Source organism: Bacillus rossius, chromosome 2, assembly GCF_032445375.1.
Source record: "Bacillus rossius redtenbacheri isolate Brsri chromosome 2, Brsri_v3, whole genome shotgun sequence".
NCBI lineage: Eukaryota > Metazoa > Arthropoda > Insecta > Phasmatodea > Bacillidae > Bacillus > Bacillus rossius.
Genome location: NC_086331.1, coordinates 132044661 through 132058158, shown reverse-complemented (window position 1 = coordinate 132058158; position 13498 = coordinate 132044661). Strand labels below are relative to the sequence as shown.

The following is a 13498-nucleotide window of genomic DNA, read 5'->3' as shown; positions in this document are numbered from 1 at the left end:
TGCTGCAGCACATAAACATTTATACCGTTTAACCGATCGACATTGGTAAATTCATTTTTTTTAACAGAAAATCATGTCATAGACATACAAACAGTGAGTGTCATTTCTCCATGTCCGCCACACGGTCATATAGTAAGGATTGGCAACTTCCTATCCTTCTCCTCGGTAAGACCCGTCCGCTTAGTGGATCTCGCGCTGGCTAGCGAACTAACGACGCTAATGACAGTTTAGTTTCGAACTTCGTCAATAGAAGGCGTTACCTTGAATTTTAAACACACTTGTCGATTGTTGCGTCAGTCACGTCTTGCCTTGGGGTTTTTTAGGATCTTGATATTTTCTTTTAGGGTAGATTTGTGTTATATCTTTCTCTAACAATTGACTTTGTATGCGTTTTGGATTAAGCTGATTTAGTTATTTATCCATCCATATATTCAATAATCAGTAAGACAATTACCGTCTAGACCCCTTCACCCTGTGTTCAGCCCGGGAAACGCCGGGTGCTGCAGCTGGTGTGATATAAAGTGGTTTAAGCCCGACCTTTGCGCCATCTTGAATTCTCGTGGTTCGCGACTCGTTACTGTTACGTCAACATGTCCTTCACCTGTACCAGCCCCATCAAGCTGAAGCCAGGTACGGTACGGGCACGTCTAATGAACGCTTGTCGGCGCTCAGCCGACTATTTTTAAGTCCATTAACGAGCTTTGAGCTGGCCGCGAGGGGGGATAAACGTACCGCGGGAATTAAGGCTGCGGCCACATGTTACCGTGCGAAGAAGATGACGTACTGTTGCTTGAAGTGCGAACCTCGCTGCTGATTCGCGGCTCGACCTGGCGGGACAATCCAGCAGATGCGTCCTCATTGGCCGCGCCCTGTTGCATGCAATCTACCAGTCAAGACACCTATTATTTTGTTTCATGAAGATGCAGATGAGATCTACTAATTACAAGCAATATTTAATAAACTACCCTTCAGATCAGATGGGCCAAAACTGACCACTCCCACACCCTCCCGGAAGACCCTTCATTTCCGTGAATCTCTATCGCTAAGTCAACTGTGTTCCTCCTGTGAGGCGCGGTGGTCGAATGATTACAACACTAAGCAACACTCGGTAAATACAGACACGTAACTAACATCCAACTACACGAACTCGCAGACACGCCACCACCACGCCAATCGATTATAATATACACAGACAAATTTTTCAACAAAGCAGCACAACACCCGTTCACACTCATTCAGAACATCGGACAACACGACATTACACGCCCGCACCCACACAAACTCATCACCGACTACCACCCTGGCAGGCCACCCTGGCAGGCCACCCTGACTAGGCCACGCGTGTGAAACCTGACCAAGGGACACCAGCCACAGTGCTCACCAAAAGTGAATAGCCATGGACACCCACCACAATCCCCTTTTATGAATATAGTTAAATTCTAGTGCCCTGTTTATGTACAGTGAAAGACAATTAGTTACTATGAATGTGTGTATAATATATAGTGTAATATGTTCTAGGTATAGAATCAAAACAAAAACATTGCTAAAGGTTTTTTAAAATTTCCTTTAGTTAAAATATTGTTTTACTATAACCATATCAGAAATGTATATATATCAACTAAATTAGGTAAAAGAGCACTGAGCGCTAGAATGCCATGTTGCAATAACAATATCTGTAAAGTGTAAAAAGTGTGTCAATAAAAACCTATTGAATTGAATTGAATCCCACCAAGGCGACCAGGATTCGAATCCCGGCGGGGTCAAACCCGTATTGTCGCAAGTGCGAAACGTAGCGGAGCATGCTGTATGCTGGTTGTAGCGGTCGAATGGGCAGACGGCAAGGAAGGGGGATAGGTACATAGCGGAGCATGCTGTATGCTGGTTGTAGCGGTCGAATGGGCAGACGGCAAGGAAGGGGGATAGGTACGTAGCGGAGCATTCTGTATGCTGGTTGTAGCGGTCGAATGGGCAGACGGCAAGGAAGGGGGATAGGTACGTAGCGGAGCATGCTGTATGCTGGTTGTAGCGGTCGAATGTGCAGACGGCAAAGGAAGGGGGATAGGTACGTAGCGGAGCATGCTGTATGCTGGTTGTAGCGGCCGGAGGGGTAGACGGCAAGGAAGGGGGATAGGTACGTAGCGGAGCATGCTGTATGCTGGTTGTAGCGGCTGGAAGGGGAGAGGTGCTGCTTGTGTCTGTCTACTCCTCAGTTTCCGTAACAGCTGACCATTGACGCTTCCACATTTATTTTATTTTGTTTAAAGTGTCTAAAGTTTATTTATTCGTGTGGAGAAGAGTTCTTGATTTGTGCAGTTAACCTTATAAGTAACATTCATTTTTATATGAATAGTTTGATTGAAAATGTAAAAAAAAAAAATACATATGTAGACTAAAGAGGTTAGCTTTATAATTGTAATATATTTTTGTTATGAGAACAATGTGATTTGAAATGTACAAACGACTTATAAACTTATGAGATAGACTTTATGAGTGAAATTTATGTTCTATTGGGAATTTTTTTCTTCATTTTATTCAGGCGGAGATCATGGTTTAAAATCATGTCTAAAAATAATAAAAAGGTAGAAGCAGATAAAAAGTGCTATCAAAGGCAACGTGAGAATAAATCGCCAAAAAAAGGCGTCAAAAAGTGCCAGTGAACGGACGAGAGATTACAGGGTGCCGAAAAAGGAATTTTTTCCATTTGAGATCATACCCGCATTCTTATTATTCTCAGTTATTATTTCTTGCTCAATTAAAAAATACCAATAATTTATCTCTATGTAAACCTAATAAGCAAGAAGTTTCACATCTGTCTCTCGTCGACTCCAAGCACACGTATTTTTTTGTTTGTTGGTGAGGCGGGATGATAAGCGCGACGCTCGCAGGTATTTCTAGCGCGGTATCGCCTCTAAGCGCAAGGCTCTGAACTGCCGCGCAGTCTTCTCGTCGTCACAGGATAACTGTGGAATTTGAGCGGTGACCGTAACATTATATGGCGGAGAAATGAAGAAAAAGGTGTAATGCAAGCCCCTTAAGTGCTTTTAATAATCTGTACTGGTTGTTTTACGCCTAAAAATTACTCTGAAAACATGCGTTTTAGCCATTTTAACTCTTCTAAAAATACATTTTAAAAATTTAATCCGAAATTGAAAGTACTTTTCGGCCCTCAGCGAACTCTTAAATGCTTTTCGTAAGCAGACCCCACTGTGATATCGTGAGTAGTTTTGAAATCGCGTTGTTTTTCCTGAAGCTCTGCGCACCGTGTGTGTGCCCGGGCAGGCGGAGCCCTTAGTGTTTATCATGGGAAGCCTTCGTTTCACAGACGAGAGAGCCACACCCGATGTTCCCCGATGTTCATGCTCGCTTTTTTTTCCCGTTCTATCTCATTGTATAAACCGGTGTGGCATTAAATTTTGCGGTCGATTAGGATAGGTTAGCTACATTATAAATACTTTAAAACATTGTGGATGGTTGGTTATATTAGGTAAGTATAGCTACATTAAAAATACTGTAAAATCATTTTATGGTTGCTTAGCAAATAACTTTTTAATATGTAGCTCTCCAGTGCTAGGAAAACGTTTACATGATTTCACAGTATCTTTAATGTAGCTATCCTAACCAAATCAACCGTCCACAATTATTTAAAGTAATTATAATGTTGCTAACCTAACCTTTCACAATTAACAAAAAAAAAAAACCGAAGATGCACGATCGGGCGTTTCGCTCTCTCGTCTGTGAAAAGAAGGCTTCCCGTTTATCAAGACATGGACGATCAATGAAAGCACGGCAGTGGCAAGCAAGTGACGGAGAAAGCAGACAGTCTGGAGCAGGACTGGGTCTAGAGGGCGAACAGCCTTTGGACGTGCTGACGGCATGCTCGATAAGAACAGAGCAAGTGAACAGAGACAGACTTGTCACTCCCATGTCGGAGAAAGTTACTTATTGGAAAGTTTCTTTGGGGGGTGGTAGGTGGTTAGTAGGTCTCAGAACACTTACCAAGCTCATTCAATTAAAACGAAAAACAACACTGTTAAATATTAAATAAATAACCAATTCAAAATGTGGTAGCGTCTATACGGCATACTAATGACAATAAATAATATATTCGAGTTGAATGTTTAACATCTTCGTTTTGTGAAAACAGTTTAGATAATTATATGCTGAAAAATTTTTTTTTCATACATAGTCTGTTTATTTTCTCAATAATATTCATTTCTGGAGGTTGATGTTTATAACTCGCATCAGAAATCTTTACAGGCCAGTTTGAGATTTTCGAAACGAATGCAATTATTATTTTTCAATTTCTAGCAGCAACAAAAATCACGAAAGTATACAAGTGCGTAAGACTATAAACATCTGCCACAAAAACACAATCAAATGTAAAAGCATGACCACACTTTAGAATATATATATATATATATATATATATATATATATATATATATATATATATATATATATATATATCTGTGTGTGTATTACGGGTAAAGATAATAGAAGTAAACTTAGGTTTACCAAGGTAATGTCCAAATAATCACTAAAAAATGTGAAATGGGTGTTTACCCGTTTACACCTAGGTCTACCCAAATCTGACTGAGTAATGTTAAGTGTTAGGTCAGTTTTGAGCACGTGGCACAAGACACGCGGCAGCCGACATGCTTCACGCCGCTCAGTGACAGACTGGCGGCCGGACAGAGCCACGCCGCTCAGTGACAGACTGGCGGCCGGACAGAGCCACGCTGCTCAGTGACAGACTGGCGGCCGGACAGAGCCACGCCGCTCAGTGACAGACTGGCGGCCGGACAGAGCCACGCCGCTCAGTGACAGACTGGCGGCCGGACAGAGCCACGCCGCTCAGTGACAGACTGGCGGCCGGACAGAGCCACGCCGCTCAGTGACAGACTGGCGGCCGGACAGAGCCACGCCGCTCAGTGACAGACTGGCGGCCGGACAGAGCCACGCTGCTCAGTGACAGACTGGCGGCCGGACAGAGCCACGCTGCTCAGTGACAGACTGGCGGCCGGACAGAGCCACGCTGCTCAGTGACAGACTGGCGGCCGGACAGAGCCACGCCGCTCAGTGACAGACTGGCGGCCGGACAGAGCCACGCCGCTCAGTGACAGACTGGCGGCCGGACAGAGCCACGCCGCTCAGTGACAGACTGGCGGCCGGACAGAGCCACGCCGCTCAGTGACAGACTGGCGGCCGGACAGAGCCACGCCGCTCAGTGACAGACTGGCGGCCGGACAGAGCCACGCCGCTCAGTGACAGACTGGCGGCCGGACAGAGCCACGCCGCTCAGTGACAGACTGGCGGCCGGACAGAGCCACGCTGCTCAGTGACAGACTGGCGGCCGGACAGAGCCACGCTGCTCAGTGACAGACTGGCGGCCGGACAGAGCCACGCTGCTCAGTGACAGACTGGCGGCCGGACAGAGCCACGCCGCTCAGTGACAGACTGGCGGCCGGACAGAGCCACGCCGCTCAGTGACAGACTGGCGGCCGGACAGAGCCACGCCGCTCAGTGACAGACTGGCGGCCGGACAGAGCCACGCCGCTCAGTGACAGACTGGCGGCCGGACAGAGCCACGCCGCTCAGTGACAGACTGGCGGCCGGACAGAGCCACGCCGCTCAGTGACAGACTGGCGGCCGGACAGAGCCACGCCGCTCAGTGACAGACTGGCGGCCGGACAGAGCCACGCCGCTCAGTGACAGACTGGCGGCCGGACAGAGCCACGCCGCTCAGTGACAGACTGGCGGCCGGACAGAGCCACGCCGCTCAGTGACAGACTGGCGGCCGGACAGAGCCACGCCGCTCAGTGACAGACTGGCGGCCGGACAGAGCCACGCCGCTCAGTGACAGACTGGCGGCCGGACAGAGCCACGCCGCTCAGTGACAGACTGGCGGCCGGACAGAGCCACGCCGCTCAGTGACAGAATTGTGGCCGGACAGAGTGACAAAGTACACTTACAACGTTCCGTGAGCGTTTCTATAAAACGTTTGAAGAGTTATTATTAGTGAATTTTTTGAATTGCTTTTACTTTAACAACAAACAATATTTGCAATTAACATTAACAAACATGGAACTATCGAGGAAATGTTCTTAAGGAAACAGTGTTATGTTTTTTCAGGTTAAACTGATTAATAAAGAAAATTTTTCGCCCGAAAGAAAAAAAAAGCTACAACCTTTAAATGAAAAATCTCGTTCAAACGTTCAAGGATAAAAAAAGTGTAATTATAAAACTAAATGTACTGGTAAGACGTTTAAATGCAAGGGCGCAGGAAAATTGTGGAATTCGTAGTGTCACAGCAGTTTGTTTTACTCAAATAAATAACAGTTACTTAAATAAATAACAATTGCTTTGTTATTAATAACAACATACATATTATTTTGTGAAAGCGCAATTTTGTGAATTATTGTTACAATAATCATTTTGTGAACTATTGTTACAATAATCATTTTGATTAAGTATATACCATTACGAATTTTCTCATTCAAAATACTTAAAATAGGTTTTTTTAAGTTTAAGTATTAATGTTTTGTTGGTCATTAGATTCATTAAATAACCCAAGTTATCAATCATTTGGTTTTTGTAACCTTACCCTGTCAGCGATAGGTAGACCTAGGTGTACACTTGGAAAATGCTAAGTAGTAATAGCCTACACACAACGGGACTAGCGAGGTGGTCGCGGGCGGACAGCTCGGCTGGTGTAATCTCGCCCGCCGCTCGGCGCATGCGCGTCGCAAACAAGCCGCGCGGCAAACACAGCCCGCGCCCAGCTGATGGAACTGACCCTTCCGGCCGAGTCCAATTTAGACGAGAGCAAGGAATCCAGCCGGCGCAGCGCGGCGACCATGGGCGCTGCGACCCGCGAGGCTGCTTGAGGTGAGTGGTCGTCGCCTGCCTGCCTTCCGCCCTGTCGCCCTGGTCGCCCTGGTCTCCCTGGTCGCTCTGGTCGCTCTTGTCGCCCAGGTCGCCCTTTTCTTCCTTGTCTCTCTGTCGCCCTGGTAGCCCTGGTCGCCCTTATCTCTCTTGTCGCCCTGGTCGCCCTGGTCGCCCTTATCTCTCTTGTCGCCCTGGTCGCCCTGGTCGCCCTTATCTCTCTTGTCGCCCTGGTCGCCCATGTCGCTCTGGTTGCTCTTGTCGCCCATGTCGCTCTGGTTGCTCTTGTCGCCCTGGTCGCTCTGGTTGCTCTTGTCGCTCTACTCGCCCATGCCGCTCTGCTCGCCCATGCCGCTCTGGTTGCTCTTGTCGCCCTGGTCGCTCTTGTCGCCCTGGTCGCCCTGGTCGCCCTTATCTCTCTTGTCGCCCTGGTCGCCCTGGTCGCCCTTATCTCTCTTGTCGCCCTGGTCGCCCTGGTCGCCCTTATCTCTCTTGTCGCCCTGGTCGCCCATGTCGCTCTGGTTGCTCTTGTCGCCCATGTCGCTCTGGTTGCTCTTGTCGCCCTGGTCGCTCTGGTTGCTCTTGTCGCTCTACTCGCCCATGCCGCTCTGCTCGCCCATGCCGCTCTGGTTGCTCTTGTCGCCCTGGTCGCTCTTGTCGCCCTGGTCGCCCTGGTCGCCCTGGTCGCCCTTATCTCTCTTGTCGCCCTGGTCGCCCTGGTCGCCCTTATCTCTCTTGTCGCCCTGGTCGCCCATGTCGCTCTGGTTGCTCTTGTCGCCCATGTCGCTCTGGTTGCTCTTGTCGCCCTGGTCGCTCTGGTTGCTCTTGTCGCTCTACTCGCCCATGCCGCTCTGCTCGCCCATGCCGCTCTGGTTGCTCTTGTCGCCCTGGTCGCTCTTGTCGCCCTGGTCGCCCTGGTCGCCCTTATCTCTCTTGTCGCCCTGGTCGCCCTGGTCGCCCTTATCTCTCTTGTCGCCCTGGTCGCCCTGGTCGCCCTTATCTCTCTTGTCGCCCTGGTCGCCCATGTCGCTCTGGTTGCTCTTGTCGCCCATGTCGCTCTGGTTGCTCTTGTCGCCCTGGTCGCTCTGGTTGCTCTTGTCGCTCTACTCGCCCATGCCGCTCTGCTCGCCCATGCCGCTCTGGTTGCTCTTGTCGCCCTGGTCGCTCTTGTCGCCCTGGTCGCCCTGGTCGCCCTTATCTCTCTTGTCGCCCTGGTCGCCCTGGTCGCCCTTATCTCTCTTGTCGCCCTGGTCGCCCTTATCTCTCTGGTCGCCCTGGTCGCCCATGTCGCTCTGGTTGCTCTTGTCGCCCATGTCGCTCTGGTTGCTCTTGTCGCCCTGGTCGCTCTGGTTGCTCTTGTCGCTCTACTCGCCCATGCCGCTCTGCTCGCCCATGTCGCTCTGGTTGCTCTTGTCGCCCTGGTCGCTCTTGTCGTCCTTGTCGCCCATGTCGCCCATGTCGCTCTTGTCGCTCTTGTCGCTCTTGTCACCCTGGTTGCCCTGGTGACCCTTGTTGCTCTCGTCGTCCTGGTCGCTCTTGTCGTCTTTGTCGCCCTAATCGCACTGGTAGCCGTGCTCTCGCTTGTCGGCCAGGTCGCCCTTGTCACCCTATTCGCCTTTCCATATCCATTTTTAATCGAATGACCTCACCGAGTTCGAAACCGAGGACTCTGAACTTCATGACATAAACATAATTTTTATTGTATTTCTATTTACATAATTTTAAATTTATTCCTAATTTTTTGGATGAATATTACAGATTTTTAAGATGGCGAACGTGACGTCACTATTCACAATGACGGAATGTTCTATAATCCAAAAGAGGACTTGTATGTGTTAAGTAACTTAAAATATTAATTAAGCAAATTTTTTATATGTTTTGGAATTTTTCGGAATATTTGGTCAAAATTAAAGAATTTCAAGTATATGATCAAAGCCAAGGCCATGCATGACCTCGGTGGTTTAGGGCGGCTTATCGATGGGGAACTTAAGTCGCTTCGAGGAACCTTCGTTTTTTCAAAAGCAAAAATATTCCGAGGTATTTCAAATTTACTTTTTTTTTTTTTTTTTTTTTTTTAGGTTTTAAAGAATAAAGAGGGAAAATTTCCCTCAAAAAAGGAATTTTTCCCTCGAAATAGGGATATTTTTAAAGGTATTTTGAATAATTTTTAGTCATTTTTGAGGAATTTTATGGAAATTGACACCAAGATGGCCGCCGTGAGGCCAGAGGTCGGTTGGCACCTCGCACCGTCGCACCTCACTCCAACTCCAGGGCCAGGAAATACCAAACTATACTATTATACTACTATACTACTATACTACTATACTACTATACTATTACGTGGCCGACACGCGCGCTAGAAGCAAAAAAATTGACAGGTGGAGGTATAAGAACTTTTAAGAATATGTGTAAGTATGCGAGTGAGCCAAACATGCGAGTTAGCAAGAACCTATGCGGACTGTGCTGCAATGCAAGAATCCCTTCGATCCGCCCCCACTCTGCCTCAGCGCGCGCCCCATAACTGTTCATTTCATTCTTCGTTGCCGTCTGAGCGCAATGATCCGTCGCGTCTGTCCGTCAGCCGAGCCGAGATTCACAATCATCCGCACGTCCGTCAAATACTTTTACATTTCAATGCTGCCAACAAACCAAAAATCTTAAATACTGGTGAAATTATATCGTGTATAGATATATTATACTGTCGATCATGAAAGTTAAGCACTTAATAAACAATTTGATTAATTTTTTTTTAGCTCTGATATTTATTATAATATTTACACTTGTTTAAAATATGTTAACACGTATGTTAATAACATTTAATGGAAGCAGCTGAACTAATAAGTATACTTAAAAACTGTATAAGACAGTGAAGGTCGCCGGCAAAAGTTATCGTGCTAACATTTTGCAGGTTAATGAATGTCATACGTACGTACGTAGAAAGTTATATCTTGGTAATGTTTTGACGGACGGATGGACGGTTGGAATTTCCCGGGCCATCTGATTGGCTGCAGGTCACGTGATTGACGGTCGGACGAGACGGCTGATCGTGAGTACAGCTGTACACTTTCGTTTCCGTCTGATGACGTCATCGCCAGGACCTAACCTGCGTTGTTGGGGAAGCCTTCATTTCACAGACGAGAGAGCCACACCCGAAGTTCATGCTCGCTTTTTTTTTCCCCCGTTCTATCTCCTTGTATAAACCGGTGTGGCATTAAATTTTGCGGTCGATTAGGATAGGTTAGCTACATTATAAATACTTTAAAACATTGTGAATGGTTGGTTATATTAGGTAAGTATAGCTACATTAAAAATACTGTAAAATCATTTAATGGTTGCTTAGCAAATAACTTTTTAATATGTACCTATCCAGCGCTAGGAAACCTTTTACATGATTTCACAGTATCTTTAATGTAGCTATCCTAACCAAATCAACCGTCCACAATGTTTTAAAGTATTTATAATGTAGCTAACCTAACCTAATTGACCATTAGTTATCATGAGTTACAATGAACAAAAAAAAAACCGAAGATGCACGATCGGGCGTTTGGCTCTCTCGTCTGTGAAAAGAAGGCTTCCCGCGGTGTTGCGTCCACGCATGCGCGCCATCGCGCTCTGTGTCACAGAACAAGGAATGCGACTCTCACAGTGGAAACTGAACCCACGTCTCGTGCGACATGTGGCGCTATCTGTTGGTTGGGCCCGTAACTACTTGCAGAAAAATCTCCGGATAGAGGTTCTAATATAAAGTTTCAGGTTAATAATGTTAATTTATCTACTTGACTAATTGCTTAGTAAAAGTTATTACAACATTTTTTTTCCCTAACCAAACTAAATCTAATGGTATTTGGAAGGGGTCTGGATTAGTGAGAGACTTTAAGTGCGTCTGTCTATACGCTCTAATAATGTAGGAGAGGAAGCATGCATCATGTGCTGTTTTGTAATAAAACAGTCATGTTATACATAAATGAGAAGGATGTGCAAAAATTTCTGGTATGCCACACCACTAAATATGTGCCAAAATGAGAGTGAATTAATGTTCCCTGGTTTGTGTGCCTGATGACAGCTTATGCATTTCTTCTCACAATCAATGTATCTGTGTTAGCAACAAACTATAAAAGCTGCTATCTAGCGGGCGCGCTCGAAACTACTTCAAAACAACTAGGTCTCGGGCTCTGCAGTCGAGAGTTGTTCCTTCCCCGGGCTGGATGTTCAGTGTCCTCCGACTGACTGCGGCGTTGAGCGCTTCGTGGAAGGCCTTCTGGCCATTTTCAAACCGCTCAAGAATCATTCAATTGTCTGGTTAAGGGGGTGCCTTCCATTTCAGCTCAAGATTTTATATTTACAGTAATTACAGATAAACTTGTAGACTTCTTCAATTGTTTAACTTTCACGAAATTAAAATTATATACAGCGCATACTTTTTGCATAATTAGCTGCCAATGCTGCATTTTTTTTTTTACGTTTTTGGGTTGTACAAATAAGGAGAATTTAATGTATTGCAGAACTGAAACTTTTTAGGTTTAACTGCAATGCCACTGGCTACTTCAAGAAATGGTTTGAATTTTTTTTTCTCAGAAAATATTAATTATTTTACCTGGCATTTCAAAATTCTCAAATTTGTTACGATTTTGACAGCCAAGAAACATGAAATGAGTTTTTGTGATAGAAATGCAAACCATATCATGAAGTAGCCCGTAGCATTGCAGTTAAACGTAAAAAGTTTCAGTTCTGCAATAAATTAAATTCTCCTTATTTGTACAACCCAAAAACGTTCAAAATGTAACTTTGGAAGCTAATCATGCAAAAAGTATGCGCTGTATATATATTTTTCATTTCGTGAAAGTTAAACAATTGAAAAAGTCTGCTAGTTGATCAGTGATTAATATAAATATAAAATCATGACCTGAAATGGGAGGCACCCCCTTAAGAGACATGACACCTGTCCATGCAAGCTTAGTTTCGTGACTTGATGTAAGCTTTTGGACATACGCCATTGCTATGCAAATGTATGTCTGTAGAAGAAAACTACAAAAAACCAAAGGACAAAAACACAAATTAAGCAAAAAAATGCTGTTGTCAACAGGATATAAACACCACATAATATTCCATAACAGGAATATGGTCAACAAACAAAGAAAAAAACAAAGAAAAATGGACTACGAGAACGAAGAAACCCCCACAAATCGACCATCAAAACACGAAGTGGCGTAACTGCAAAAATGCCGATGTTGAGATATACTGGCTACAGACATATCTTTACGTGGTCTATCATGTCACGAAGTGGCGTAACTTAATTCCCAATGGTTTTGAAGATATAATGCTTTTTCATTTCGTCGTAAGTGTTTTGGAGACTATTCAGCAAAACACGTACTGACTTAAGTTAACTTACGCCTGTTCGTGTTTTCCGAAAAAAAAAAATTGTTGACTATTTCTCGTTTTACACGAAGTGGCGTAACTACATGTGGGGCGGTCGGAAAATGCAACCTAATTGTTTTGTTGCACAAAGATGGGAATAGAGGGAAAACACCGGAAGGAAGACTGATACCGCAATACCGCACTATCTATATACTGATCTGCACCACTATCTGCTCGTCTGTCCATCACAACACATGCTTTAGATGTAGAGCCCAGGTAAGCATTTTGTTAAAATATTACTTATTAGGCCTACAACCATAACTAACCCTTAACCACAGACGTGAAACTTTTGTGCGTATATACAGGCGTGAGGTCCCACGCTGCAAATAATGCTGACACTAACACAGACGTGAAGTCAGGTGTCAGATAACCACTTATCGCTCCGGCGGCAGAGAGAAGACTGAATGGTAGGAAGGTACTGAAGATCATGTGTCCACGAGGTTACTGGTTACTGATGGCAGAGGGCGTCAGAACGCTGTGTGGTCCCGGGGACCTCATGTCTGTGGTTAAGGGTTAATAAATTAGTCTGCATATAATTTGTACATCAAGAACACTTATGTTCACCTTTAAATGCATTGTTTGATAAACTGTTTATTAGTGAATTATTACTGCAGGTAAAATTAACTCTAGGCTATTTTGAAGTGGACGTTACAACATACATTGCAAGTTTAATTTTGTATATTTATAATACATTACTTATTGTATCTTACATATCGACGCTGGAGTTTGCATGCAAGTAAGAAGTGGACTAAAAGAAGATGGACGCTTTAGTGAAGTGGACTGACGGCACCCGGAACGTGGTGAGATTAACTGATTTAATTCCAGTTGATAAGGGCAATGCTTTTAAAAAAGGCTCCAAAGTTAAAATGCTTTACAATAAAACATTTTATTTTGGAACAATAATATTGTTAGAAAACAGTGATTCAGATAGCATGTCTGATGAAGACGAACAGGCATTGGCCGAATTTGTGCCTCTTTCCCGCCTTAAGAGCAATAACAGAGATACCGAAGCTGATCACAACCCCAACACTTCATTTGGAAATACAGATATAGCCTCTAATGTAGACTTAAATTGTTTTGGTAGTGAACCCGATGACAGCGACGCGGATCCAGATTTTACAGAACTGTGCGAATTAAAAAAATGTAAACTAGTAGGTGTTCAAACATGTTGTTGTGGATTGCTTGTTTGCAAATCCCA

The 13498-nt window shown here is 45.0% G+C and overlaps 1 protein-coding gene across 2 annotated transcripts in view; it reads left to right on the top strand.

Annotated features, from left to right (window-relative positions):
- The window catches only part of LOC134529848 (chloride channel protein 2), a 207082-nt gene that overhangs the window by 88109 nt on the left and 105475 nt on the right, over positions 1-13498 (top strand). Inside the window, exon 1 of one of the 2 annotated variants that reach the window (XM_063364358.1) lies at positions 6779-6888. The exons of the other annotated variant lie outside the window; for it this stretch is intronic. The gene's annotated coding sequence lies outside the window, so the exon portion shown is untranslated. Of the gene's footprint in view, positions 1-6778; positions 6889-13498 lie in introns of those variants that run through there. 2 annotated transcript variants of the gene reach the window in all.